This window comes from Bos mutus, chromosome 14 (genome assembly GCF_027580195.1).
Source record: "Bos mutus isolate GX-2022 chromosome 14, NWIPB_WYAK_1.1, whole genome shotgun sequence".
NCBI lineage: Eukaryota > Metazoa > Chordata > Mammalia > Artiodactyla > Bovidae > Bos > Bos mutus.
The window spans coordinates 78,966,088-78,993,414 of record NC_091630.1 but is presented as its reverse complement, the minus strand read 5'-3'; the positions used below and the strand labels follow the sequence as shown (position 1 = coordinate 78,993,414).

Here is a 27,327-nt window from a genome sequence, read left to right as displayed (position 1 = left end):
CTCTTTTCAGCAAAATTACTTTCACTGAATAGGTTTACAGGGAATTGGTGTTTTGGTGAATTGCTTTTTGGCAAATGGGATTTTCAGCAAATTGACTGAGAGCCAAGGAACAACTCCATTCCCCTGTATTCTCTGCCTCCTCACAGCTTCACTCTTTGTTCACATAAATGAGTCTATTGACAGTCACATGTCTTCATTGTTTGGGCCTCTTAGAAACTTCCGGTCTTCAAGACCTAAAGCTTGGCAATGCAGATCTGATGACCTGACTCTACAGCATAATAAAGTTGAAGAGTGCAAACCACGCAGTGTAGACTAGGAGTCCCTCCCCTTTTCCCCCAACAGCCATGAAACCCTTTATTCTAAAGGGTCCAGAAGTCTAACATACGAAGGAGGCTCTTGCCAATGTAGGATCTGTTAAGCTTCCCCCCATGACCTCCCCCACATGCAGACCTGTTTCTTTATCAGCCTCTGAGTTCCTAGGAAGGTGACCTGGTGATCTACATCACACAGCTGAAGAATCACTAGCCTCATCCCACCATATCTTTTCAGGCAGAAAACTGAGGCACAGAGAGTCCCAGTGACTTAATCAAATTCAAAAGGAAGAATGAAAAATAATGATAGGATATTAACCCTCCCACCCTGCCCCAGAACGTGAATATTAATAACTATACTCAAATCTCCGTATTTGGTATAGAAATCTTTCCTAGTATCCAAATGGATCTTCCCAAACTGACAATGGAAAGAACATGAATTTCAACTCCATCAGGTAATATTCTAGTTCTATTTCTTTCTATCTGTGTAAATGTGCATGTTTTTTTCCTTTCCCTTCTCCTTGCTTACTCCCTTCCTCTATGCTTTACAGAAGACCTAAGGATTTGAATGTTTTCTATCTTTTAAAAGCAATTCTCCCCAAAAGAGTCACCAACACTCAGAATAATCCGTGACCACAAGTCCAAATAAAGTTCACATTGATCAGTCAATTAAAACCCACAGAGTAAATAAATACTTCTGAGAGCAGCCAATAAAGCTGAAAATAGTGACAACCCATATAAATTTGCATCAGAAATATCACTTCCCTTTGACATTTCTCAAATCAACCGCCTTTAGGCTCTTCACACAGTCTTTTCTCCAGCATTCTACTGCAGTTTCCTATGTGTTTAAGAGAGATGTGTGAACTGATGACTCCAAGAAGCTCCACACACAGTCTCTCAGGGGAAATAATACTAAAGACCTGCCTGCTACCTTCTCCAATTTCCCTGTCCAGGTATTCCTGGAGAGCTAAATCGTGTACTAATGGAAGGATCTTCTACAGAAAATTTGGAAATGAAACTTAGGTTACCTGGAATTCATATTAAGTCTTCAGCTGCAGGGAACAGAGAAAAAGCAGTAGGAAGAGAAACGTATGGATTAAAAATATTAGGAAGCATAAGAGAAGAGAGAGGTCTCTGGAATCTAGTTGCCCTCTGTTCCTGAGGGGTGACTGGTGAATGTTCTGTGTTGGCAAGAATGACCCTGGAGGTCAAAACAGGCCAAGTTGCTTCATCAAAACCAGCCTCATAGCTGCCTTTTGTTGAAAGCCCTTTATAAAACGGGCTCCAAGCTGAAAGCTTTATATACATTATTACATTTGAATCTTAGATTCCCCACCTGAGACTTCTTAATTTTAAAAGAAAGGAACTTTAACTTTGAAAGAACAGGACCACTTTATCCCAGTGATCAGATGTGAAAGATCCCCATTGGGGTCACTCTGATTCCCTTTCATTTCTCCTAAAATGCTCTCCTTAAAACTGTGAGAGTAGCATTGACGTGTATACACTACCTTGCGTAAAATAGACAGTGAGTGGGAAGGTGCTGTATTGCACAGGGAGCTCAGCTCGGTAGCTCGGCAGCTCGGGGCTCTGTGATGCCGTGGACGGGGGAGGGAGGCTCACGAGGGAGGGGATATATGTATACAAATCGTTGATCCACATTGTTGTGCAGCAGAAACTAACAACACTGTAAAGCAATTATACTCCAATTTTAAAATAATAAAAAAGTTATCATTCACCATTGCTTTTATACTATAAACCAAACTCCTCGCAACAGCCAAAAAGCCCTATATGATTATCTCACTCTTGCCTCCTTGTCTTGTCTCTTACTTTCTGCTAGTCCCTCCTTTAATCTTGTTCATTCCCAATGTACATAACTATGTTTTCTCTCCTGTCCCTTTCACATTTCCTCTTCCTCTCTCCCTTTGTCTCTCTCTCGCCTCTAATCCACACCACTTCATTTATTGCTCGAGAAAGTTGCTGATGAAATATTTCTCACCAAGTCATGCATAATTGGTTTAATGCCTTAGTCTCCCTAGAGCATTTGCATTTTAATAGAGGACAATATTTTATTAGCATTAATGTTAATTATTAACTAAAATAGCTTTCACTTTTATAGCACTTTAGAGTTTACATTGCACATTTACATATAGTATCAAATCTATACCCACAGAGGTGAAGAGAGGAACATGTTTTTATTGAAAGAAAAAAGCTACCTTGAAATGCATTTTCTTCCTTCGGTGTGACTCCTCCTTTTACTTGGGAGGAAGGGTACTTAAATTGAGAAATTAAATGCAAACAATGAATAATGCTAAATCCTAGACAATCTGTACAATTAGGAAAGACTGATTTCTACATGTTAATAGGCATCTTTTACTTTGTTTATAATGAACAAGTAATGCTCACAGCAACAAATTTAAGAAGCTTTACCTCAAAGAGAATTTCTGATAAGAACAGTCAGTCATCAGTAAATAAGAGTGGCATTCCACCTACAATTGGCTTCCCTGGTGGCTCAGATGGCAAAGAATCTACCTGCAATGTCGGAGACCCAGGTTCGATCTCTGGGTTGGGAAGATCCCCTGGAGAAGGGAATGGCTACCCACTCCAGTATTCTTGCCTGGAGAATGCCATGGACAGAGGAGCCTGGTGGGCTACCATCCATGGGCTCACACAGGGTCAGACATGACTAAGCAACTAACACTTTCACTTTTACAATCATACTGGAAACATAAGACTGGGATGTTAGGACATTTAACCAGCTTCCAACTTTGCATCTTATTGGCTTTCTTATACTTGGGAATCCATTATAGGGGGAAATGTGGTCTTTTCTTACTGGATCTCAGTTCTCTGAAATCAGGTATTGAAAACTTGGTATAAAAGTAAGGATGTAGTGAGAGGAATTTTGCAAATCTTAATCTAATGGCTATGGCCAAATCGCAATGACCTGAGAGAATGAAAATGGGTCAGAGCTCTACATAAAATACAGTTAAGGTCCAACCCAGGGTTGCAACAGTGGAGACAGAAAGAAAGTCAAACGTGTGGAGGTAACATGAATTTACAACATCTCCATGTATCTCTGGTATTGACTGTATCTTCCTGCCCCAAGGTGACTTTCCTAATCCCATTATTAACTTTGCCAAGAGCTCAATAAGGGAAAGCCGCAGTCAACACAGTGATACAATCAGAGTCCCTGCTGTTTTATCTACAAAATGTCCAGCATTCATTCAATAATTACTAAGAAGAAGAAGAAACAGGACTGAGGAAAAGAGAAACCGATGCTAGAAACACGAGTCATCAGGACAGTGTAAATGAAAAAGACAAAGCGATAACATCACTTGGCCACCAGAATGCCTTAAATAAAAAACACCACCAAAACAATAGCATTAGCGAGGCTGCGGGGCCATCAGGACATTCCTGCTCTACTGGAAGGACCATAGCTTGGTACCACTTTTGAAAGCTGCTTGGTATCTCTCGAAGTCCAACACATGTGCACCTTCTGAGGCAGTATTTTCCACTGCAAGGTATAAACCCAATAAAAGTGAGTGCATAAGGTACACATTATGGCTTCCCTAATGGCTCGGACGGTGAAGAATCTGCCTGCCATGCCAGAAACGTGGGTTAGATCCCTGGGTCGGGAAGATACCCTGAAGAAAGGAATGGCAACCCACTCCAGTATCCTTGCCTGTAGAATTCCATGGACAGAGAAGCCAGGTGGGTTACAGTCCATGGGTTACAGAGAGTCAGACACAACTGAGCGATTAACACTTTTACTAAGGTACACACTGCCATATTTAAAATGGATAATCAATAAGGACCTACTTATAACACAGGGAACTCTGCTCAGTATTATGTGGCAGCCTGGATGGGAGGCGAGTTTGGGAGAGAATGGATACATGTATGACTGAGTCCCTTCGCTCTTCACCTGAAATTATCGCAGCATTGCTAATCGGCTCTACCCCAACACAAAAAGTTAAAATGAAAAAAAAAGGAGTATATAAATATCCTAAAGAAGGTGAACAAGAATGTCTGTAGCATGACATATTCATAATTGCAAACAAGGGAAAAAATATCCTCAGAAGAATTTTTATATTCATATAATGAAATAATACATATACAGTGACGAGGAAGGACAGACCATGGGTACACACAACTAATTCTCATGAACAGAATGTTGAGCAAAATAAACCAGACAAAAGAGTATGTGTTCTATGATTCCATTTATATAAAGTTCAAAACAAACACAATTAGAAATCAAGGTGGTGGTTCCCCTCGCAGGGAGGTAGTGAAGGAAAAAGAGCATGAGGGGGTCATCTGGAGGTTTGGTCATTAGCTGTTTCTTGATTTGGGTACTAGATGCTAGAGAGTGTTTATTTTTGAAAATTCATCAAAGCTGTATACTTTTAAGATTTGTGCCCTTTTCTAATGTTACTCTTTTTGCCTTTTCATAAAGCTATGCTTTTTTCAATTGTCATGTACAGATGTGAGTTGGACCATCAAGCAGGGTGAGCACCAAAGACTTGATGCTTCTGAATTGTGGAGTTGGAAAAGACTCGAGAGTCCCTTGGGCAGCGTGGACATCAAACCAGTCCATCCTAACAGAAATCAATCCTGACTATTCACTGGAAGGACTGATGCTGAAGCTCTAATACTTCGGCCACCTGATGCAAAGAGCCGACTCACTGGAAATGACCCTGATGCTGGGAAAGATTGAGGGCAAGAGGAGAAGGGGATGGCAGAGAATGAGATGGTTGGATATCATCACTGAGTCAATGGACATAAGTTTGAGCAAACTCCGGGAGATAGTGAAGGACAGGGAAGACTGGTGTGCTGCAGTCCATGGGGCCACACAGAGTCAGACACAACTTAGCAACTGAACAACAGCAACAAAACTGATGTTATTTATGAAAGGTTTGTTTAGTAAGAAATGTATTTACAAGAAATGTGTGTGGCGTTTCAAAGACTTATCAAATCTACTCTTCAGTCCCTGGAGAGTCCCTTCACCCCATCTTTCAGGTTTCTGGGCCCAGTAACAAAATGTATATTGGTAGGAGTGGGTTCCCAACACCAGCAATTCTCAGGATACCAACTGGGGGTCCTACAATTCAACTCAATTCTGACACACTCTATCCAGAGGTAGCATCCGATTCCATACGTTAAGGTTCAATCCTACAAACTTGCCCCCCACCCACTTCAGACACCAGTACAAGCCCAGGTGATAACCAACTAGCTATAATCAGAGGTTTCCACACCTCCTCCTCAGGCTCAATTAATTTGCTAGAGCAGCTCACAAAACTCAGAAACATTTTACTCCCTGGATTTCTGGTTTATTATTAAAGAACATAATTCAGGAACAACCAGATAGGAGAAATGCCTAGGGCAAGGTCATGGGGAAAGGACACGAAGCACGCATGCCTCTCCATGCGTGTCACCCCTCAAATTCACCAAAAGGAAATTCTCTGAACCCTGTCTTTTGGGGGTTTTATGGAGGCTTCGTTACATAAGTGTTAGTTGCTCAGTCGTGTCTGACTCTTCGTGACTGCATGGACTATAGCCCACCAAGCTCCGCTGTCCATAGAATTCTCCAGGCAAGAATACTGGAGTGGGTAGCCATTCCCTTCTCCAGGGAATCTTTCCAACCAAGGGATGGAACCCGGGTCTCCTGCATTGTAGGCAGATTCTTTACCTTCCACCAGGGAAGCCTTTAATTACACAGTCATGTTTGACAACTCATTGGTCATTGGTGATTGATTAAACCTCTAGCCTCTCTCCCCTCCCCCAAATGAGGGAACGAGACTGAAAGCTCCAGCCCCCTCCATGGTGGGCTCCCACAGGCTTGCAAGTCCAACCTCGAGACCAAAGAAAGAGGCCTGACACAGCAACAGAGACATCAATCACATATTGAACAGGGTACACTTACAAGTCTGAAGCAAAGTCCTGGAGTGACATCCCACTGTATATGGCAAACAACAGGCAGGATATGGCCACAAACTTCACTCCTCCAGGGGGAAGGAGACTACCGTTTATAAGTTTATAAGGGGATTAACATAAGGTTGGCTCACCAGTTACCAGGGAAACCAGTGGCTGGGGTGGGGGCAAGCATGTAGGTAGTTACTGATTCAGTTCAGTTCAGTTCAGTTGAGTCACTCAGTCGTGTCTGACTCTTTGCAACCCCATGAATCACAGCATGCCAGGCCTCCCTGTCCATCACCAACTCCAGGAGTTCACCCAAACTCATGTGCATGGAGTCGGTGATGCCATCCAGCCATCTCATCTTCTGTCGTCCCCTTCTCCTCCTGCCCCCAATCCCTCCCAGCATCAGAGTCTTTTCCAATGAGTCAACTCTTCGCATGAGGTGGCCAAAGTATTGGAGTTTCAGCCTCCGCATCAGTCCTTCCAGTGAATACCCAGGACTGGTCTCCTTTAGGATAGACTTGTTGGATCTCCTTGCAGTCCAAGGGACTCTCAAGAGTCTTCTCCAGCACCACAGTTCAAAAGCATCAATTCTTCAGCACTCAGCTTTCTTCACAGTCCAACTCTCACATCCATACATGACCACTGGAAAAACCATAGTCTTGACTAGACAGACCTTTGTTGATTAAGTTACTGATTAAGCCCTATGATTAAGAGGGTTGGATAGTCATGTGAGTAGGGTGTAGGTAAAGCAGGGATTGGGTGAGCAGGAGGTGTACAGACAGCAAGAGGACAGCCATGGTGAGCAGCCTGACCATACCCCCGCCGCATTCACAGCTGCTTCCTCTGGCAACCAACTCCCATCCTTAACTGCTTTCCAAAAGTCACCTGTTACAGAAACCCAACTATTGTGGAAAAGAGATTGTCATGAATATTAAGACACCCACTTCACCTTTATGGCTCTGAATTTTTCAAGCAACCAAGGACAAGGCACCCAGCAACGAAAGATATTTTCGTTTCACTTAGCAGGAAATTCCAAGGGTTTTGAGGGCCAAGAACCGTGAAAGTGAAAGTGAAGTCATTCAGTCATGTCAAACTCTGCAACCCCATGGACTGTAGCCTACCAGGTTCCACTGTCCATGGGATTTTCCAGGCAAGAGTACTGGAGTGGGTTGCCATTTCCTTTTCCAGGAGATCGTCCCAACCCAGGGATTGAACCCCGGTCTCACGCATTTTAGGCAGACACTTTACCATCTGAGCCATCAGGGAAGTCTGAACACAGGAACTGTGAGTGATGATTAAATACACATAAGAAATATATTTTGGTCATATGAATGATTGATTATATATGTATTTTTCTTTTTTAATTTTATATTGTAACTGATTAACAATGTTGCATTAGTTTTGGGTGTATAGCAAAGTGATTCAGTTATCTTGCACCCTATTTTTAATTATTGTTTATCCAAGATATCCCCCCTAACTCAAAGCCCGATATGGTCTTCTGCTATTGGGCAAGAAAAAGTTTTTTTAAAACAATAGAAATGTATCCGCTTAGAATAAATGAAAATGAATATCTCAAATATATAACATGGAAAGTAGGGCTTTTTAAAAATTAAGACAATAAAAGGATTATAATTTATATTAATAATAAAAATATTAGGAAATTAAAAACAGTTCGCAGAAAGTTCTTGAAATTTTCCCCTAAATTATATGCCAGGGACCTTCAGATTCAACTCTCTGGATTCAGTACCAGACCAAGCCAAAAATTTCAAAAAAGAGGAAAAAAAAAAAAAAACACAGTAAAGTCACAAAATCATCTCTTCTGCTCATGAACTGGTGAGTCTTCAGGGGCAAATGGCTGAGTTCCTAAACAGGTCCTGCACATTAGCCAGCTAGCAAGACTGTGAAAGCTTCAGCTGCCGTCTGTACCTAAGCCACCAGGAGCACTGAATTTCCCTTTCATTTGAAATTCTGCCACAACCTCCACCCCAGAGGGCAGGCCTGACCCCAGCGGTTTGATGTCCCAAGCAGATGTGGAACACAGGAGCCTCCCCAGGGAGGCGATTCCGAATGAGCGTCTGCCTTTGGATCCTAGTCCCCAGACTATCTCTTTGCAACAGAACCTCGTCTGGAAACAACACAATTATCTTTTCTAGCAGGGGCTGTGAGGGAAGAGGAAAGGCTGGAAAGGAGAAGGAGTTGGGGCTGGGAAACCAACCAAATGCGGTTCATTTTCAGGAAGATGCTAGGCTGGGTGTTTCAGAGTGGCTTACATGGGTTCATGATGCATTTTCTTTGAGGTTCCCCCACTCCGGATACGCCAGTGCCCTCTTTTCAGCCCGGGCCCTTGCATCACCACCAAGCAGGGGAAGGAGCCGGGCCAGCGGTCACCGTTCTCTTGGATAAGCTTTACCGTAATCTTCATAAACCTCAATGCTCAAGGTGCAGAGGGAGATTGGAGGAAACTTGTTTTTCCGTTGGTTTCTCTGTGACTTCTGTGGCTAGTCATTCCTAGAACAGGAAGCTGGAGAAACTTAGGTGGGAAACACTCTTCTGACCAGCCGGGTTTCCTCACCCTTCTAGGGTACAACTGATTAGGAAAAGCTTCAGGGTTACATAAACTCCTTCCTCGGCTGGTTGGGGAGTGAGGGGTGGTTCTTACAAAAGGTAAATGGGTTGCTCACCCCTGAGAATTGCAATCCCCCCATCCCTGAAGCAGGGCAGGAATCTCTTGGTTGTGTTTCAGTATTGTTGCCAGCTTCATTTCAACACCCCACTGGACCAGTCAGGAAGGACAACCAAGTCCATTCATTCATTCAACAAGTATTAATTAAGTGCCCACCATTGCCGGGACCTGGGATCCGTCAATAACACATTAGAGAACTCTACCCTGGTGGGCTCATCTTCTAAGGAAAGGAAACAGAATGAACAATAGTAAAGAAGTAAATTAAAAGCATGTTGGAAGGTGAAAAGTTGAATCAATGGAAACAGAAAAAGTACAGAGCGGTGGAGGAGGGGAAATGAGAGATGAAATTTTAAACAGGGTTCAGAGCTTGAAAAGATGACATCTGAGCAAAGCCTTGAAGAAGATAAATGGGGTCAGTTATGTGACCTCCTGAAGGAAAAGCAAAGGGCTAAGGTCTGAGTGTTCCTAGTGTGTTCAAGGGACCACAAAAATGGTCCGAGTGGGAGGAATAGAATGATCCAGGAGAAGAGTGGGAGATGATGTCTGAGAGATACAGGCCAGAGTAGGTAGGATTCTGCAGGTGAATGTAAGGATTTGGCCTTCTAGAATAAATAAAATGGTAACCATTGCTGTTCTAGGCAAAGGAGCGGCAGAATCAGACCATTCACCGTCGTGCTCACTCTGCAGTGAGAACAAACACAGGCAGGCTCTTCGGGTATCATTATATCCTCCTCTACTGGAAGCCCCTACAAGCTTCTGGGTCACACCAGATGACCTACGGAGCCAGCCCATCTTGGCCTGGGAGGGCTGGGTGAGGTCAGGAAGCCCAACAGCCTACGTGCTTAACCACACAGTTTAAATCATCCAAGTGACCCATGAAGAATTACAAAGACAATTTTTTGCTTATTTCCCTGCAGAAGGACTTTGAGACCCTCCCCTTCCCTTTCTTCAATTTCCTAGTGACCAAAGAAACAGATTCCAAGGACTGCTAGCTGGATGCAATCCATACACTCAGAACACAGAGAGCTAAACTGCTTCTCTGTTCCCACGTTCCATTCATACTCAGGCTCTAACCTTCCAAGCTGATCACCCGTAATGCTGTACGGAATGCAATATTTTCTTTAAATCATGACATAGTGAGCACACATTATTTCAGTGATGTGGTAGACTGGGGGGACTCTATCAAGGCTATTAGTCAGTTCATTTTGAGTAGGGCTACCAGCTTCTTTAACAGGAAGATATACTGTTTGTTTCTCTGGAGGCATGAAACCAGGAAGAGAAAGACATTCTGAAAGGGAAAGCCACACTGAGGCCATGCCATCAGTTCAGTTTAGTCGCTCAGTCATGTCTGATTCTTTGCAACCCCATGGACTGCAGCACGCCAAGCTTCCCTGTCCATCACCATCTCCCGGAGCTTACTCAAACTCATGTCCATCGAGTTGGTGATGCCATCCAACCATCTTATCCTCTGTCATCCCCTTCTCCTCCTACCTTCAGTCTTTCCCAGCATCAGGGTCTTCTGCAATGAGTCAGTTTCTCGCATCAGGTGGCCAAAGTATTGGAGTTTCAGCTTCAACATCAGTCCTTCCAATGAATACCCAGGACTAATCTCCTTTAGGATGGACTGGTTGGATCTCCTTGCAGTCCAAGGGACTCTCAAGATGCATTTTGATATTTGGCAAAACTAATACAATTATGTAAAGTTTAAAAATACAATAAAATTAAAAAAAAAAAAAAGAGTCTTCTCCAATACCACAGTTCAAAAGCATCAATCCTTTGGTGCTCAGCTTTCTTTGTGATCCACCTCTCACATCCATATGTGACTACTGGAGAAACCATACCTTTGACTGCTGCTGCTGCTGCTAAGTCGCTTCAGTCATGTCCTACTCTGTGCAACCCCATAGACGGCAGCCCACCAGGTTCTGCCATCCCTGGGACTCTCCAGGCAAGACCCTGGAGTGGGTTGCCATTTCCTTCTCCTAGATGGACCTTTGTCAGCAAAGTAATGCCTCTGCTTTTTAACATGCTCTCTAGGTTGGTCATAACTTTTCTTCCAAGGAGCAAGCATCTTTTAATTTCATGGCTGCAGTCACCATCTGCAGTGATTTTGGAGCCCAAAAAATAAAGTCTCACTGTTTCCATTGTTTTCCCATCTATTTACCATGAAGTAATGGGACCGGATGCCATGACCTTAGTTATTTTGAATGTTGACTTTTATACCAACTTTTTCATCAAAAGGCTCTTTAGTGGCCATGCCATGCTCATCCCCAAATCCCAACAAATAATAGCAAGAAGGTGAGGTTAAAAGTAATGCATGGAGATAAGCTAGGTAAGAATGGCTGACTATTGAATTTTGGATCAAGAAAGTTAGAGGGGCTTCACTGGTGGCTAGTGGTAAACAATTCACCTGCCAATGCAGGAGACACAGGTTCCATCCCTGATCCAGAAGATCCCACATGCCATGGAGCAACAAAGCCCAGGTGCCATGCTGTTGAGCCTGTGCTCTAGAGCCTGGAGCCACCGCTGCTGAGCTCACATGCCGCAGCTACTGCAGCCCGCGCTTCCGCGAGCCCACGCTCCACAACGGGAGAAGCCACCCCAATGAGAAGCCTGCACACTGCGACTCGAGAGCAGCTGCAGTGCACCACATCCAGAGAAAAGCCCACGTGACAGTGAACACTCGGCACAGCCACGAAGAAATAAAGTTTAGAAAATACAAAGTTAGAGATTGGCCAGTCCTGATGTCACAGGTTGACACCCAAATGATACATATGTTCTGTTTGAACTTTACAGCTTTAAAAATGTTTACATTGTTGCAGGATATATCACACACAAAATTGTATTTCTTACTTCTCTTTAAAAATATGACTGACTAGCTACATGCTGGCAACACCAAGCCTACATTGCAAGGCAGCTAGAGCTTAATAGTGACTGCAGGAATCAGGCAGATGGTCCCCACTTTACCGCAAGTCCCATCTGATTTTTACTGATTTCTGACCCATTTCACTTATTAAAGATCTAAAGTTGTCACACCCTCAGCTCATCTATTATTTTTTATAGAAAATATAAGCCTAGAATGAGGGAGACAGTAGAGTTGTCAGTCATAAAATCAGAATCTGTGCTTTCCAGCCTCCCCCATCTGTGCAAGGGCTAAAAATAAAAACCTCAAGGAAGTCATTTTCCAAAGGCCCATCCTTCCTCCTCAAGCAACCTGGTGCTCCAGCCTCCATGACACCCTAGGGTCTGGTTCTTGGTTAGGTTTCAGAATTATTTTTAATTTGGCTTTGATTCTATTTCACTTGGTACCCACAGCGAGCTGCATTTGTGGCCAAAGGCTTGAACAAGCGCACAGGGTTCAGGACCCCAGGCTTCACCAGAGTTCAGGTGGAAACGGTAAAACCACCAGGTTTCATTGGAAGCTGGTGGAAACCTCTTGTCCTGCTTGGTTAGTGGTGCTTAGACTTTGGACTGGAGTCAAACTGACAAGTCTGCCTGCCCCCTCCCTCACTGGGATTGTGGCCTGGCCTGACCTATCGCCAGTGGTGACTATGTTAGAAAATCCCGTCTTTGGGACGCGACGGCATCACTGTCTCTACTCTTCCATTTGGTCCATGCCACCACCTACCCCTCTTTGGACTTGGAAAGGCCCAGGCGGTTCCATTTCTTGCCCCATCTCATGGTCTTCAGGAAAGACCTAGTACTGTGCCTGTCGCCTTGCCCCCTTTCCTGGGGGAGTTCTAGCATGAGGCTTTTCTATAATAGGTGAGGATAAAAGCTCTGTGCATCACAAGAAGGTGGCAGAGGGATTTGGGCAAACAGAATGCTTTCTTACTCATTCATTCACTCACTCATACAACCAATCAGTATGGAGTACCTTCTGGTCTGAGTGCTTAGAAGACCTAAATGTCACTGACATGCCTGCTGTATCCTCAGTGAGCTCACAAAACCCAATCCTGAGCTCACACCGTAACGCAGACGATGACTGAGGACCTCCCTGGAGCCTCAGTTTCCTCATTTGAAATAAAAGGACCCCATTGACTCACACACAGATGAACTTTTGAGAACAAATGAGACGAGTGGATGTTACATTCTCTACAAACCGCAAAGCACAACTTCAGCACCTGATTACTGACTCATATTTTACTTGTGCTCGAGGATTTGACCTTGTCGGCTTCCCAGTTGGCTCAGTGGCAAATCCACTTGCCAATTCAGGAGACACAGGTTCTATCCCTGGATTGTGAAGATGCCCTGGAGAAGGAAATGGCAGCCCACTCCAAAATTCTCGCCTGGAAAATGTCATGGACGGAAGAGCTTGGAGGGCTACAGTCCATGGGGTTTCAAAGAGTCAGACACGACTGAGCATGCCAGCATGTGTACAATAAAGGATTTGAACACTGCGAGCCAGGCTTTTAACTAAATAAATACAGAAGGGAAGTCTCGTCCTTACTATCAAAAGCTAACAAATGTAGAAAGAATGATGGAACTAGAAAACCATTTGGCAACAATTATAATAATCCTGCCAAGGCAGGAGATGCAAGAGACAAGCGTTCGATCTCTGGGTCAAGAAGATCCCCTGGAATAGGAACTGGAAACCCACTCCAGTATTCTTGCCTGGAGAATCCTATGGACAGAGGAGCCTGGCAGCTTACAGTCCATGGGGTCCCAGAAGAGTTGGACACGACTGAGCACACACACAATAATAATCCAGGCAGGCAAGAATTATGGATGCATTTTAAAACTAGTGGCTTAAGGTGTGAAGAGTAACAGAATGTTTATATATCAAGTATCTTCTGCCAGGATACTTACAATTAACAAGAAAGACAGTAAAAAATAACCTGGCAGACACAACCTGCATCATAGTCAACATCACCAGTAATGGGAGAAACTGACATCACATGCCTCCTGAGATAATACATGGAAAAAAGTGTCACTTCTATGATAGTTCAGCTGAAAATGCACAACCTGAATTTCATGAGGAGACACTGGAGAAACCCAGATTGAGGACCATTCTACAAAATACCTGATGTGCACTTTTCTAAACTGCCATCATCGTAAAAGAGACTGAGGAGGCCTAAGGGACACAAAGCATGGTACAGGGTTTTCTTCTTCTGCATAAAATATCACTGAGATGACTGGTGAATCTGGATAAGGTTATAGGTAAGGTAATAGTTCTATTTTAATGTTAATTTCCTAGTTTTGATGATCATGCTATGGTTATGTGAAAGAATGTGTTTGCTTTTAGAAAACATACACAGAGGTATTCAGGGACTAAGGGCATCATGTATAAAACTTACCTTCAAATAATTCAGTAAAAGAATTATCTATGATTGTACATATGTGTGTGTGTGCTCAGTCATGTCAACTCTTTGTGACCGCATGAACTGTAGCCTGCCAGGCTCCTCTGTCCATGGCATTTTCCAGTCAAGAAAACTAGAACAGGTTGCCATTTCCCACTCCGGGGGATCTTCCAACCAAGGGATCAAACTCGGGTCTCTTGCACCTCTGCATTGCAGGCAGATTCTTTACCACTGTGCCACCTGGGAAGCCCCATACATAATATGCACATATATAAATATATGTGTATAGAACAACTATGTATATGTGTATTTATGCATAGAGAGAGAAAAATTAACCAAAGCTGGTAGAATTATTAACACTGGGGAATTCCCTGTACTATTCTACAGACAGTTTGGGCTGCAGTTTCTGGAATCCCCAGACGCCAAATGTGTTTCATTCATTTTCATCTCTGTTGTCAGGGCTTCTGATATTCACGACAAGGTGGGCAATGATGCTAAATGGGACCCTTCCTTCAGTGATGGTTTCCCATAACTACACACCCACACACCAGAGCAGAGTCGTTAGGACTAGCTATCATTGCCGAGCCAGCTGGGGTCTTAAAAATTTATCTCCTGGAACCTACAGTCCAACATCATCTCTTCCATTCCTGATGGAAGGCAGGAGGCTATCTCTACTGCAATGCACCAGGCCAGCAGACATAGATCACACAGAAATCAGGTGGCAATTTAATCGCAGTGCTATTCCCACCATCTGTTTGTTGTGCTGGATTCTTTACATGCTACTTGGGCCAGCCGGTCAGCTCCTATCTGTCCTGGAAAAACCACTGGTAAAAATCAACCTATGCCTGAACCCTTTGCATTTTGGGGAGTCATGAAATGGCCACTCCCAGAGAATGGGCAAAATGTAACCCCCCACCCCCATAGTGCCAAGGATTAAACAGGACTTTGACCGCTCCCTTTCACTTGGTTCAAACAATCTAAAGAAAGTGCAAGAGTGCCCCCTTCTGCCCAAAGGTGGAATCATTCTCATTAGCCCTTCACATATTTCTGTCTCAAGAGAACTTAAAATCATGCCTTTCACAGAGAAATGTGATTCCAGAGCTCACGTTTTCAAACACTATGCTAAGCTGTTGCTTAAATCAGCACTTATCATCTACAATAAGATCTCACCTTTATTACTTCATGTTATCCCTTCCATGACCTCCAGAGGCAAAGAGACCAGTGGTCATTACATCCCCTAACAAATGACTTGAAACCAACAGTGAGGTTAATTCATCCAAGGCCAAAAAGACTCTCCCCTCCGTGTCTCCATCTTTCAAATTCAGTGGCTGCAAAGAAGGGCTTCTACACTCGCCCAACAATACGGATGAGACTCTTTGATTCTGGGTCATCCTCGATGCAACGAAGACTCAGGAAGAGTAGGCAACTGACATTACAGGCGGTCCACAATGCCTTGTGTCATTAAAAACCAAAAGCACAAACTCGGTTAACTTCCCTGCTGGGATGTGATCTGCATAGCGTCATCCTCTTAGTTCCCTAAGATCCCACCGTTTCTCTCTCCCCTTCCTAAGTAAATAGCTGCCAGAATGGGAACATCCATCAAGTCTGAAGGGAATATTTAGTAGACCTAAGCGATGCTAAGCACAGATCCAGGTCTAGGTTATATGCACACCAAGGTACTGCATCTTGTCTAAAAATGCACGATAGAGTGTAGAAGGACATGCACCAAAATGTTAATAATGGTTTCCTCCAAGAAAAGTTCAGGGGTGGGAGAAGACAGCCTGAAGGGAACTTTAATCTTCCTTGTAATATTTTACTATATTATAAGAATGCATTTTATGTTAGATATGCCAGTGAACATGACATTTCTTCAAATTCAAGACATTTGTACTGAACGTCTCAAATGTCAACTCAGATACCTTTTGTACCACAGCTACTGTTACCCAACGCAACCCTTCATAGCTCAATCCGTTGGTAGGATTATAGGATGCTGTTTGCTGTTTAGTCACTAAGTTGCGTCCAACTCTTTTGCGACCCCACTGTAGCCCTCCAGGCTCCTCTGTCCATGGGATTTCTCAGGCAAGAATACTGGAGTGGGTTGTCATTTCCTTCTTCGGGGGATCTTCCTGACCTAGTGATCCAACCCGAGTCTCCTGCTTGGCAGGCAGATTCTTTACCACTGAGCCACCTGGGAAGCCCCAAATATCAGTGTTGGACCAGAAAATAACTCAAAAGTCCCTTCCAGTTCAGAGATTTCACTAAGTGTGCTAAGCATGTACCACAGGGCTGTGCAGGCCTGGTTCAAACTGGGTGGGAAAGACCTACACCCCAGCTACCAACCCATTCGCTCACTCCCATAATGCACACACAAGTGTCCATGCCCGCACACACACACACACACACTCCCGCTCCCAACTAGGTTCAGTGAAATGAGTCAGCTCCAAATGGAGGCATGGCTTCATATTCTCAGGTCAAGGTTTCCAGCCTGGGGGGAGAAAAGGGGGTCCAAGCCTAAGGTGAAAGCGCATTAAAAAATGTGTGTGTGGCAGACATAGAGAATCTACTTAGGGACACGAAGTGTTGGGGGGGAGGGCAGAGGAAGGAGAGGGTGGGATATAGGGAGAGAGTAACAGGGAAACTCACATTACCATATGTGAAATCGACAGCCAACAGGACTTTGCTGCATGACTCAGGGAACTCAAACCAGGACTCTGCAACAATCTAGAGGGGTGGGAGGTGGGAGGGAGGTTCTCGAGGGAGGGGACATATGTGTACCTGTGGCTGATTCATGTTGATGTTTGGCAGAAAATAACAAAATTCTGTAAAGCAATTATCCTTCCAGTAAAAAATTAGAAAAAAGAAAAGTGTGTGTGGTTCTTTCCTGAGAGAGACATTCAAGTTGCTCAGGACAGAAGATGGGCTTTCATGGCTGACTAGACAAGTCAAGTGGGTCCTCAGTGAGTGCTGGCTGCTTCCTCCCTCTTCAGATGCAGTGATCCAGCAGTCTGGGATTGCCTACATGCAGCTGAAGATGGCTAGGATCGTTGTTCCTTTAGCAGAAAGCCAAGAGGTTACGGTTCAGTGAGCTGGACTGCATAAAATGGGGTGCTCTAGGAGCCAGTACTCTACGGTAGGGAGAGGGTGGGAGCCTGCAGACCACCCCCACCCCAAGTTCAGAGGGCTCTTATCAGCCACAGGTGGAGGTTTGCTTAAACTTAATGATCCATCGCGACTGTGTTCACCTTGAAAAATACTGAAGTCTGTTGTGGTGGTGGTTGTCCTCTTGAAAGTTTAACACAAACAGACCCAAGAGGGCCTGTTCATAGCTGACAATGGTGCCAGAATAAGAAATGTTTTGCTGAATAACTTAGACGGAGTGATTGATTACTCAGGCTAAAAAAAAAAAATGAGAAATGGAAAATGCACTACACTTGGAAACGGAAGACCAGGGTTCGACACTTAGCTCTGTGACTCACTAGTGGTGTGACCTTGAACAGTCCAGTAGGCCTCTCGGAGACATATTTGTCGTCTATAAAGCAGGGATAATGCTAACATGTAATTAGTCAAAAGGTTGTCAGCATGAAACTAATAAAATAGTTCTCATGGGAGGGGAGTTTGGGGAGGAATGGATACAGGTATACGTATGGCTGAGTCCCTTTGCTGTCCACCTGAAACTATAAACATTGTTAATCAGCTATGAAGTTACTCAGTCACGTCCGGCTCTTTGCGACCCCATGGACTGTAGCCTACCAGGCTCCTCGGTCCAGGGAATTTTCCAGGTAAGAGTACTGGAGTGGGTTACCATTTCCTTCTCCAGGGGATCTTCCCAACCCAGGGATTGAACCTAGGTCTCCCACATTGCAGGCAGACGCTTTACCATGTGAGCCACCAGGGAAGCCATCATCTATACTCCCATATAAAATAAAAAGTTTTTTTAAAAAAAAGGATCTTTCTACTCACAGACATAGAGAACAGAGTTTGGTTGCCAAGGGGCAGGTGGAAAAGGGGAAGAAAGGATTGGGAGTTTGGGAATAGCAGATGCAAACTGTTATGTACAGGATTGATAAACAAGGGCCTCCTGTATAGCACAGGAAACGATATTGAATATCCTGTGATAAACCATAATGGAGAATATGAGAGAGAATGTAGACATATATATATGTACAACTGAATCACTTGCTGTACAGTGGAAACTAACAGCATTGTAAATCAACCATACTTTAATAAAGTTAAAAATAATTTTTCAATTAAATAGTTCTCATTAGCCTCAGATTACACATGAGAACACTGAGATGCAAAGGGTTAAGTGGATTACCAAGAGACACCCATTGAGGCAGTCACCAAGTCGAGTTTCAAACTCAGGTAAATCTGGCTGCTGCTGCTGCTAAGTCGCTTCAGTCGTGTCCAACTCTGTGCGACCCCATAGACGGCACCCCACCAGGCTCCCCCGTCCCTGGGATTCTCCAGGCAAGAACACTGGAGTGGGTTGCCATTTCCTTCTCCAATGCATGAAAGTGAAAAGTGAAAGTGAAGTCGCTCAGTCGTGTCCAACTCTTCGCGAACCCATGAATTGCAGCCCACCAGGCTCCTCCATCCATGGGATTTTCCAGGCAAGAGTACTGGAGTGGGGTGCCGTTGCCTTCTCCGGTAAATCTGGCTACAACATCTCAGTTTCTTCTATGCCACCTGCCCTACTGCTGCCTGGGATCTGATACTGATTATCTGAACCCCATCCATGACTAGTCCCATCTTCCAGCACTCAGCATATTATGGCACATATGGGTGCTTACTAATGTATTTGTTGAATCAACCAACCCAAGCTCAAAGCATGAGTGAGTTAAGAAACTGTCCGTTCACTTGCAAACACTGTTAAACAGTGACACGTGCCACACATGGGATATGGCTGTTTCATGACCATAAAGTCAAAAATATGTTTCTCCCAATTTGCTATGGGTGTTTCAAATATGAAAGCGTGCATGTGTGTGGTGCACCTGTCACGTATATGTGTGTGTCAAAAGGAGAGGGAATGGCATGAGAATAAGACGAAGACAAAAGCAGCTGCCCTTCTGTTGGCAGCCCCCTCAGTATGAGCTGGGTACCAGGCGCCTGTCTTTGGAAACCCTGAAAGCCCCCTGGCTACGACCACCCTCCACTCCTCAGCTGACAGCCCTTACTTTCCACTGCAGAGACAACTGTCTTTGAGGAGCAATTCTACCTCCTTTCTCCATCAGCATTTGGTAGTCAGAAAAGGTCAGGTTTGAAATTAGATCCACCCTCTGCATTGCCAAGGTTCTGGCTCAACGGGAACCCTCGGAAAGCTTTGTGATCAAATAACCAGTGTCATCAGATAACCTTTCATTACACAAGAAAGGCCACCGGTGCCTGCCTCTGTCTTGCCACTCTGGAAGAAGGGGATCTGGGGAATGCCGGATTTCTAAGGCTGGCTCAGAAATGCAGCCTCCAAGACAATGCCCAGCTGCTTTTCCTACAGGTATTTTATGTTTTCTGTTTCTTCTTGGCTAGTTTTCAGCCTGACCAGGAAAGTTTAGTGAACTCCTAGGCAATAGGAGCTGCAGGGGTCAGGTTCTTACTCCACGATTTCCCAGCTATGTGATTTGGACAAGTTCCTTGACCCCTCTGAGCCTCAACTTTCTCATCTACAGGATGGGAATGATGATACTTTGAGGCTGAAATGAATAGCACATGTGAGGCACAGAATGCAAATCAACTGGGAGGTTTCCTTAAGCTGCAATATTGCTAAGAAATAAAGGTACAGTTTTTCAACCTTTATAGGAAAAGATTGAATTTCATAGAAAACAAGTGGCTGTGAAATTATACTCCTCATTCAAGACCAAGACTCAGCATCACCTCCTCGGGACACTTTCTCTGAGCCCCTTCAGGCAGAGCTGAGCAGTTCTCCCCAAGCCCCTCCCAGCACTCCAATACCACATAGATAATTTACAGGCAACCATTTGTCTACAATCCTCCAACCAGATCATGGTCCAAGAGCCGGGGTTGTGATGTCTCATGAATCCTTCTACCTCTGCCACTCTACACAGATCATTCAATTAAAAATGCTTATTGAAATCACTGACTTGAAATTTTAATAACCAACACGAGATGACCATTTAGTCACTAAACAATGCACTAAAGTTCAGTGCAAGGCAGGATTCTTATGCCCTCTTTTAAATGAGGGCACTGAGGCTCAGGCAGGAGGGGTGACTCTCCTAAGACTAGAGAGCTGGTGACAGAGCTCAGACTTGATCTGGGGTTATCCAGCTGCACCCCACAGGCCTGCAAGCCTTGTAACTGTCCGGCCTCAAGATCGAAGAAAGACCGAGAGACAGTGCCAGAGACATCGACGTTCTTTGGACAGGGGAAGTCTTACAGGTCTCAAGCAAAAGACCCCGGAGCAACTCTCCACCACACACAGCAGACGGCAGGCAGAAGAGCTCTCACTACACAGGTGAGAAGCCAGCTACCATTTATAGAGGGTCTTGACATCAGGTTGGCTCCTCAGTTACCAGGGAAACCCCCAGCTGGGGTAGGGGCAAACACACAGACAGTTCCTGATTAACCCCTATAATTAAGATGATCGGAGAGTCATATGACTGAAGCAGGGCCTGGTCAAGCAGGGGATATACAGAGAGCAAGAAAAGAGCCATCTTGAATAGTCTGATCATACAGGGATCTTTTGGCCTCAAACCAGTGTTGCCCCAAGAGACCCAACTACGGAGCCCGTGTGTCATGACTACTGAAGCCTGCACGCTCTGGGGGCCATGAGCCACAACTTCTGAGCCCACGTGCTGCAGCTACTGAAGCCCGTGCGCCTGGAGCCTGTGCTCTGCAACGCAAAGCCACCGCAGTAAGAAGCCCGCGCACCACAGTGAAGAGTGACCCCACTCACTGCAGCTAGAGAAAGCCCGCATGCAGCGACGAAGACCCAGAGCAACCAAAAATAAGTAATTTCTTTTTTAAGTGTTGCTTCTTGTGCCAAATATCTTCTCCCAGAGAGGGTTTCCCAGTTAAATTTGAATTTCAAATAAACAACAATTTTTTAGCGTGAGTATATCCCTTGCAGTATTTAGGACATGCACCTACTAAAAAAAAGCATTTATCTGAAATTTGAATCTAACTGGGCATCCTGTACTTCTTCATGAATTTGGCAGCCCCACTCCCAGACTCCAACGTGGATCAAACTCATCAATCCACAGTCACCTGGCTGACGTGACAACTTTTGTGAAAGTGATGAAGTCAGGGGAGGAAGAACAGCGTGACGCTAAGTGGGGAGCTTCTGACCACAGGCACCTGAGGAAGAGGCATCGAGAAAGGTGTGTTGAGTGGGAACAGAGAGAGGGAAAGAAGGCTTTGTAGTCAGAGCCAGAATCCCGTTGAGACTCTGCCCCTGTTCACCCGGAGATGCATAAAGCTGCAATAATAATTTGATGACCTCATAGAATCTACACAATGATCAAGTGAAATAACGAATGTACTTTTAGTATTAAGGCCTGGGCCGTAGCACTAAAAGTAGGGGAACATAGCAAACTCCCCAAAGTAGCTTCAGTTATTATTATTTTTGAGGGAGTGAGAAGGGGCATTTATCAAATGTATTGCCTATATCCAGCACCAAAATGAGAATTATACATATATTATCTCATGCGAACCTCATAACAATCACCCAGAGTAATTACGGATATTAACCGCCATATACTAAGGTTCAGAAAATCTGACACCTGCCCAAGGCCCACAGATGTTAAGCAGTGGAGACAAGACTTGAAGCCAGGTCTACTTATGCTTAAAGTCACTCTTTCTCCACTGTACCAACTGCCTGGAAGCATCCTTTGGGGGGTCTCTGTGTATGGATCACCTGTTCAGGGATGACACTCACCAGGATTCAAGCCATTCCTTCCCAGAACAGCCTTCTGACCCCTGACCAAGGGAGGGTGCGTAGGAGCAGAAAGAACCACTACAACATTGTAAAGCAATTAGCCTCCAATTAAAATTAATTAATTTTTAAAAAAAAAGAAAAGAAAAAAGTCCAGTCATGGAGCATGGAGATAAAGCACAGGGGGGTTCAACCCCATGGGACAGTCCCCCTTTCTTAGTCCTCGAAGTGACCAGCCCGTGTGAGCAAGGCTGCTCTTTCAGGGCTTACACCCAGTCCAGGCACCTTGAGCCCCCTCTTCCGCTCCATCCCCCTCGGCCCAGAGCCAGGGGTGGGCTGTGGAAAGACACAAGGGTGGACAAGTCTGAATGGAGCCCCCCCACCTCCAATGGTCACACCCCCCAGCCCCAATTCAGTTAAAGATTGCAGGAAGTGGTTTGTCCGTTTAGAAGTCCTCTCCAGCTCGGGGGCCTTTCTGAGAAATGAACTTGCAGTTCTCTAAAGATAGATTGCGCAAAACAGGAGGGGGCAGCCCCCAAGGACCCTCCAACAGCAACCCTCCCAGGACGTCCAGAGACTCTTCAAGCACCTCGTGTTCCCTGCCCGCCCCCCGCCCCCACCGCCACCAGCAGCTGCTGGCCTGGGATGGACTAGTCAACGCCCCGCTCTGTGGTGTGCGCTCTTGTGCAAGGCTCAGGTTTCGTGTCTCCAGTGAACAAACTCTGTTCTGAAGAGCTGAAGGAGGGGGTCAGGGGACGGGAACATAAAAACCAGGGGGAGGGGAGTTGAAGCTGGTGGGGGCGGGGTTTTCAGCTGTTCCTGTCATTTCTTTTCCATGGGCTCTTAACTGTAATTTCAAACTGCATCTGGGTTTTCTGAAACTATGTGATGTGACGTGAGGTTCACAGAGAGTTTAGGCCTCTCTCCAGACTACTGTTCTTTCATGCCTAGGAGAACAGGTGGCGGGATCTTGGAGACAGGAGTGATGGGAAGGAACCGGGGGGTGGTCCCTTGATGGAGGTGCAAGTAAGCAAGCCAACCAGCAACTGGCTCGGGCATCGGTGGAGAGTGAGGACCCAGAGCCAACGCCACTCAGAAACTGACATTTCCCAGCAATCTGTTAGGGCTGGCCTTCGGTGGAACAAATCCGCTTTCTACTTTGGACGATGAGTTTTTAAGCAAATGTTTTTGGAGAAAGGATGGAACACAAGCAAAAAAGGCTAACATAGGCTTGAGGCTTCCATATGCCATCGACTCCTATCTCCAATTACCACTCTGACCAGAATGACTCCTCCACTTATGCAGCCCTCAATGTTTATTTCAGTTTGTTTGTGAAGCGTCTTTCGAGTAGTGGCAATGCAGAGGCAATTCAGACAAGATGAACTTATGGTCTAGTGAAAGAGAAAAAAAAACATATACAGACAAAGAGAAGACTGCAGTTCCATGTAATAGCATGAGTACTGCAAAGCATGGGTTTCCAGAAGAGTGAGTGAGGGTGGAGAACATCTGGGAAGCCTTCCTGGAGGAGACAGCAGTTGGGCTAGGTTTTGAATTCACCGGGCAGACAAATTATGTAAAACCAATTCTGACAGGAACAAATAGCACATGCAAAGGCGCAGAGACATAAAACTGCCTGGAGTGATGGATGAGGGTCTGCAGTTGTGCAGGAGGAAAGGACGTTGGGCACAAGGAACCAAGATACCCAGAGCATTTGGCCCTGGGACACGGTAGGCCAGGGTCTTCTCTGAACTCCACCCAATGCACAGTGGGCTTTGAGCCAACTGGGAACCTATAAAAGCAGGCACAGTGGGGCTGGAAATCCAAGTCAGAATCCCCCCACCTAGACAGGAGGTCATCACTTCACCCCACTGTTTCCCGATTCCCCAGGAGAGACTTGCTGCGAGAGATTTCCACCATGGGCCCGTCCCAAAGCCTGATGCCACATTACTACCTGGAGCCTCAGGACAAGTTGCAAAACCAAGGTGCCTCGTTTCCCTGGGGTGTCTGCTCACCTCCCCAGGCACAGCCTTATCAGTGGTATCTTCTGTGTTCTCTGCCCCCCAGTTTGCAGTGCCAGAGTCTCTGTTGCCCCATCCAGCACTCGGTTCTCCTTCACACATTCCCCATGCCTTATTTTTTTCCCTTTCCATTCTTCCTTTTCCACCTCTTTAATTTAAATCTGATTCAGAAGTATTTTGGTAAGCTGCCAGCCCTCCTCCTAACGCATCAGGAGGGTCACCCACCATCCCATTCCCACACATTCCCACAACCTGGCAAAACCCCAAACCCAAATTCAGTCGCTTTCTTGATTGACTTAAGTGGATCTCCTATTGGGGTGACTGAGCAGAGCAGAGAAAATCACTAAGCTCTGTAGCAACACCACATCTCCACCATTGTACTTCAGACATGTTTCGTCAACACCTGAATCTTTCTGAGAATTGAGATCACCAGTCAACTTCTTTTCTTCCCAGTTCAGCAGGCTCTGCCGCTGACTTTCCTTTCAATATTTCTATCTGATTCTCAAATTCCCTGGTAGTGCAGTGGTAAATAATCACCTGCCAAGGCAGGAGACACAGGAAATGTGGGTTCCATCCTGGGTTGGGAAGATCCGCTGGAGAAGGAAATGGCAACCCACTCCCGTATTCTTGCCTGGAGAATCCCATGGTCAGAGGAGATTGGCAAGCTACAGTCCATGGGGTCACAAAGAGTCAGACACAACCACAGATGCGTCCAATCCTCACCATCCTAGCACATAACCTGGCTTCCTAACCCAACAAAGAATTGAAGGCACTGGGTATCCATGACAGAAACCCATGACTGCCCTTTCCCAAAAGTAATTATTTGTATTCTTATATCTTCTCCTTGGCTTCTCTGATAGCTCAATTGGTAAAGAGTCCGCCTGAAATGCAGGAGTCCCCAGTTTGATTCCTTGATGGGGAAGATCCCCTGGAGAAGGGATTGGGTACCCACTCCAGTATTCTTGCACTTCCCTTGTGGCTCAGCTGGTAAAGAATCCACCTGCAATGCAGGAGATACCAGTTCGATTCCTGGATTGGGAAGAACCCCTGGAGGAGGGAAAGGCTACCCACTCCAGTGTTCTGGCCTGGAGAATTCCATGGACTGTATAGTCCCTGGGGTCACAAAGAGTCGGACACAGCTGAGTGACTTTCACTTTCACTTCACTTTCATCTTCGCCTGCCTTCACCATCAAGTGTATTCATTTCCCACTGCTGCTGGGAAAACTACCACAAACACAGTGGTTTAAAATGACACGAATGTAGTCTCATGCAGTTTCAGAGGTCAGAAGACCAAAATGAGTTTTACAGGGCTAAAATCCAGATATCAGCAGAGCTATTTCCCTCTGGAGAATCCAAGAAAGCATCCCTTGACTCTTCTGGCTTCCAGTGGCCACCAGCCTTTGTTGGTTTATGACCACATCACCCAGTCTCTGCCTTGCTATTGTTTTAGTCGCTAAGTCATGTCCAACTCTTTTGCAACCCACCAGGCTCCCCTGTCCATGGGATTTCCCAGGCAAGAATACTGGAAGGGATTGCCATTTCCTTCTCCATGGGATCTTTCTGAGCCAGGGATCAAACCCACATCTCCTGCAGTGGCAGATGGATTCTTTTCCACTGAGCGACCTGGGAAGTCCCAGGCTCCACCTATGTGGATACAATTACCCTCACTTCTTCTATAGTTAAATCTCCCTCAGCCTCCTCCTTAAAAGGATACTTGTGTATATATTTAAGGTCCACCCTAAACGTCCAAGATAACCCCCACATTTTCAGATCCACTTAACCACATCTGCAAATTTCCTTTTGTCATAGAAGGTAACACCCACAGGGTCTGGACATGGGGACTAGACACTTGTGGGCCATTACTCAGCCTAGCACAGAATAGTGGGGGCTGCCTCTGCATGGCCACCCCTCAACCTGCCCTCCCTCTGCTGTTTCTCCCCTTCTCTCTGGCTCCTACCTTTCCTTTTGCAGGTCCTGCATTCTCTATGTGGAGAAGGCAATGGCACCCCACTCCAGTACTCTTGCTTGGAAAACCCCATGGACGGAGGAGCCTGGTAGGCTGCAGTGCATGGGGTCGAGAAGAGTCGGACACGACTGAGTAACTTCACTTTCACTTTTCACTTTCATGCATTGGAGAAGGCAAGGGCAACCCACTCCAGTGTTCTTGCCTGGAGAATCCCAGGGACGGGGGAGCCTGGTGGGCTGCCGTCTATGGGGTCACACAGAGTTGGACACAACTGAAACAACTTAGCAGCAGCAGCAGCAGCATTCTCTATGGGCTCTCCCCACGAGTCTAGAAAGAGAATCAAGTGCCTTCCATACTAAAATGTAAGCACTCTGGATCTAACACTTACAACTGCTACTCTGTTCCTACTCTACTTTTCTTCTAGAAAGTTCTAGAAGGAGTGTTATTTACCTGTGGGTCCTACTTCTCACCTCCCATTCACTAGCCAGGCTACTACCATCTCCCTCTCCCCTACCACTCCCCTGGAACTGTTCCTCGAAAGGTCTCCCGTGACCACAGTATTGCCAGAACAATGAACACGTTTCAGTCCTATTCTCACTGGACTCTCTGATGCATTCGACCATGGATTTCTCACAGCGCTTCAGAAATTCTCTTTCCCTTACATGATACTGATACAGGGCAGGACTCTGTGGGACTCCTGGGCACAAAAGGCTTTCTGTGTCCCCTACTTCTTAATTACAGGAAATAGGCTTCATTCAGCCTCCATGAGGTTCCCTAAGTTCCCATGAGCAGGTTCAAACAGTTGCTAATTAGGGAAGGGAGGGGATGCAGAGACAAAGGAGGAAGAGTCAAATATATATATATATAATAGTGCAGCCGTGGGGCAGGATCCAAGCTCCCCATCAAGGGATATGCATGCTGTGCTTATCACTCAGTTGTGTCAGCTCTTCACAACTCCATGGACTGTAGCCCACCAGGCTCCTCTGTCCATGGGGATTCTCCAGCAAGAATACTGGAGTGGGTAGTCTTTCCCTTCTCCAGGGGATCTTCCCAACCCAGGGATTGAACCCAGGTCTCTTACTTTTCAAGTGGATTCTTTACCATCTGAACCACCAGGGATACACATAACAAATTTTTTAGCTGTTTGCCCATACTGAAACCCCCACCAGGTGGAAGAAGTTAGCAATGATGTGCTGCCCACTAGCATGTAGGCCCCAGACAGGTTGGAACCAGAAGATTAATAATGTTGACTCCTGC

At 45.4% G+C, this 27,327-nt stretch overlaps 1 long non-coding RNA gene across 1 annotated transcript in view; it reads right to left on the bottom strand.

Annotated features, from left to right (window-relative positions):
* The window catches only part of LOC138990775 (uncharacterized), a 586,949-nt gene that overhangs the window by 415,018 nt on the left and 144,604 nt on the right, over nt 1-27,327 (bottom strand). The gene's annotated exons all lie outside the window — the stretch shown is intronic.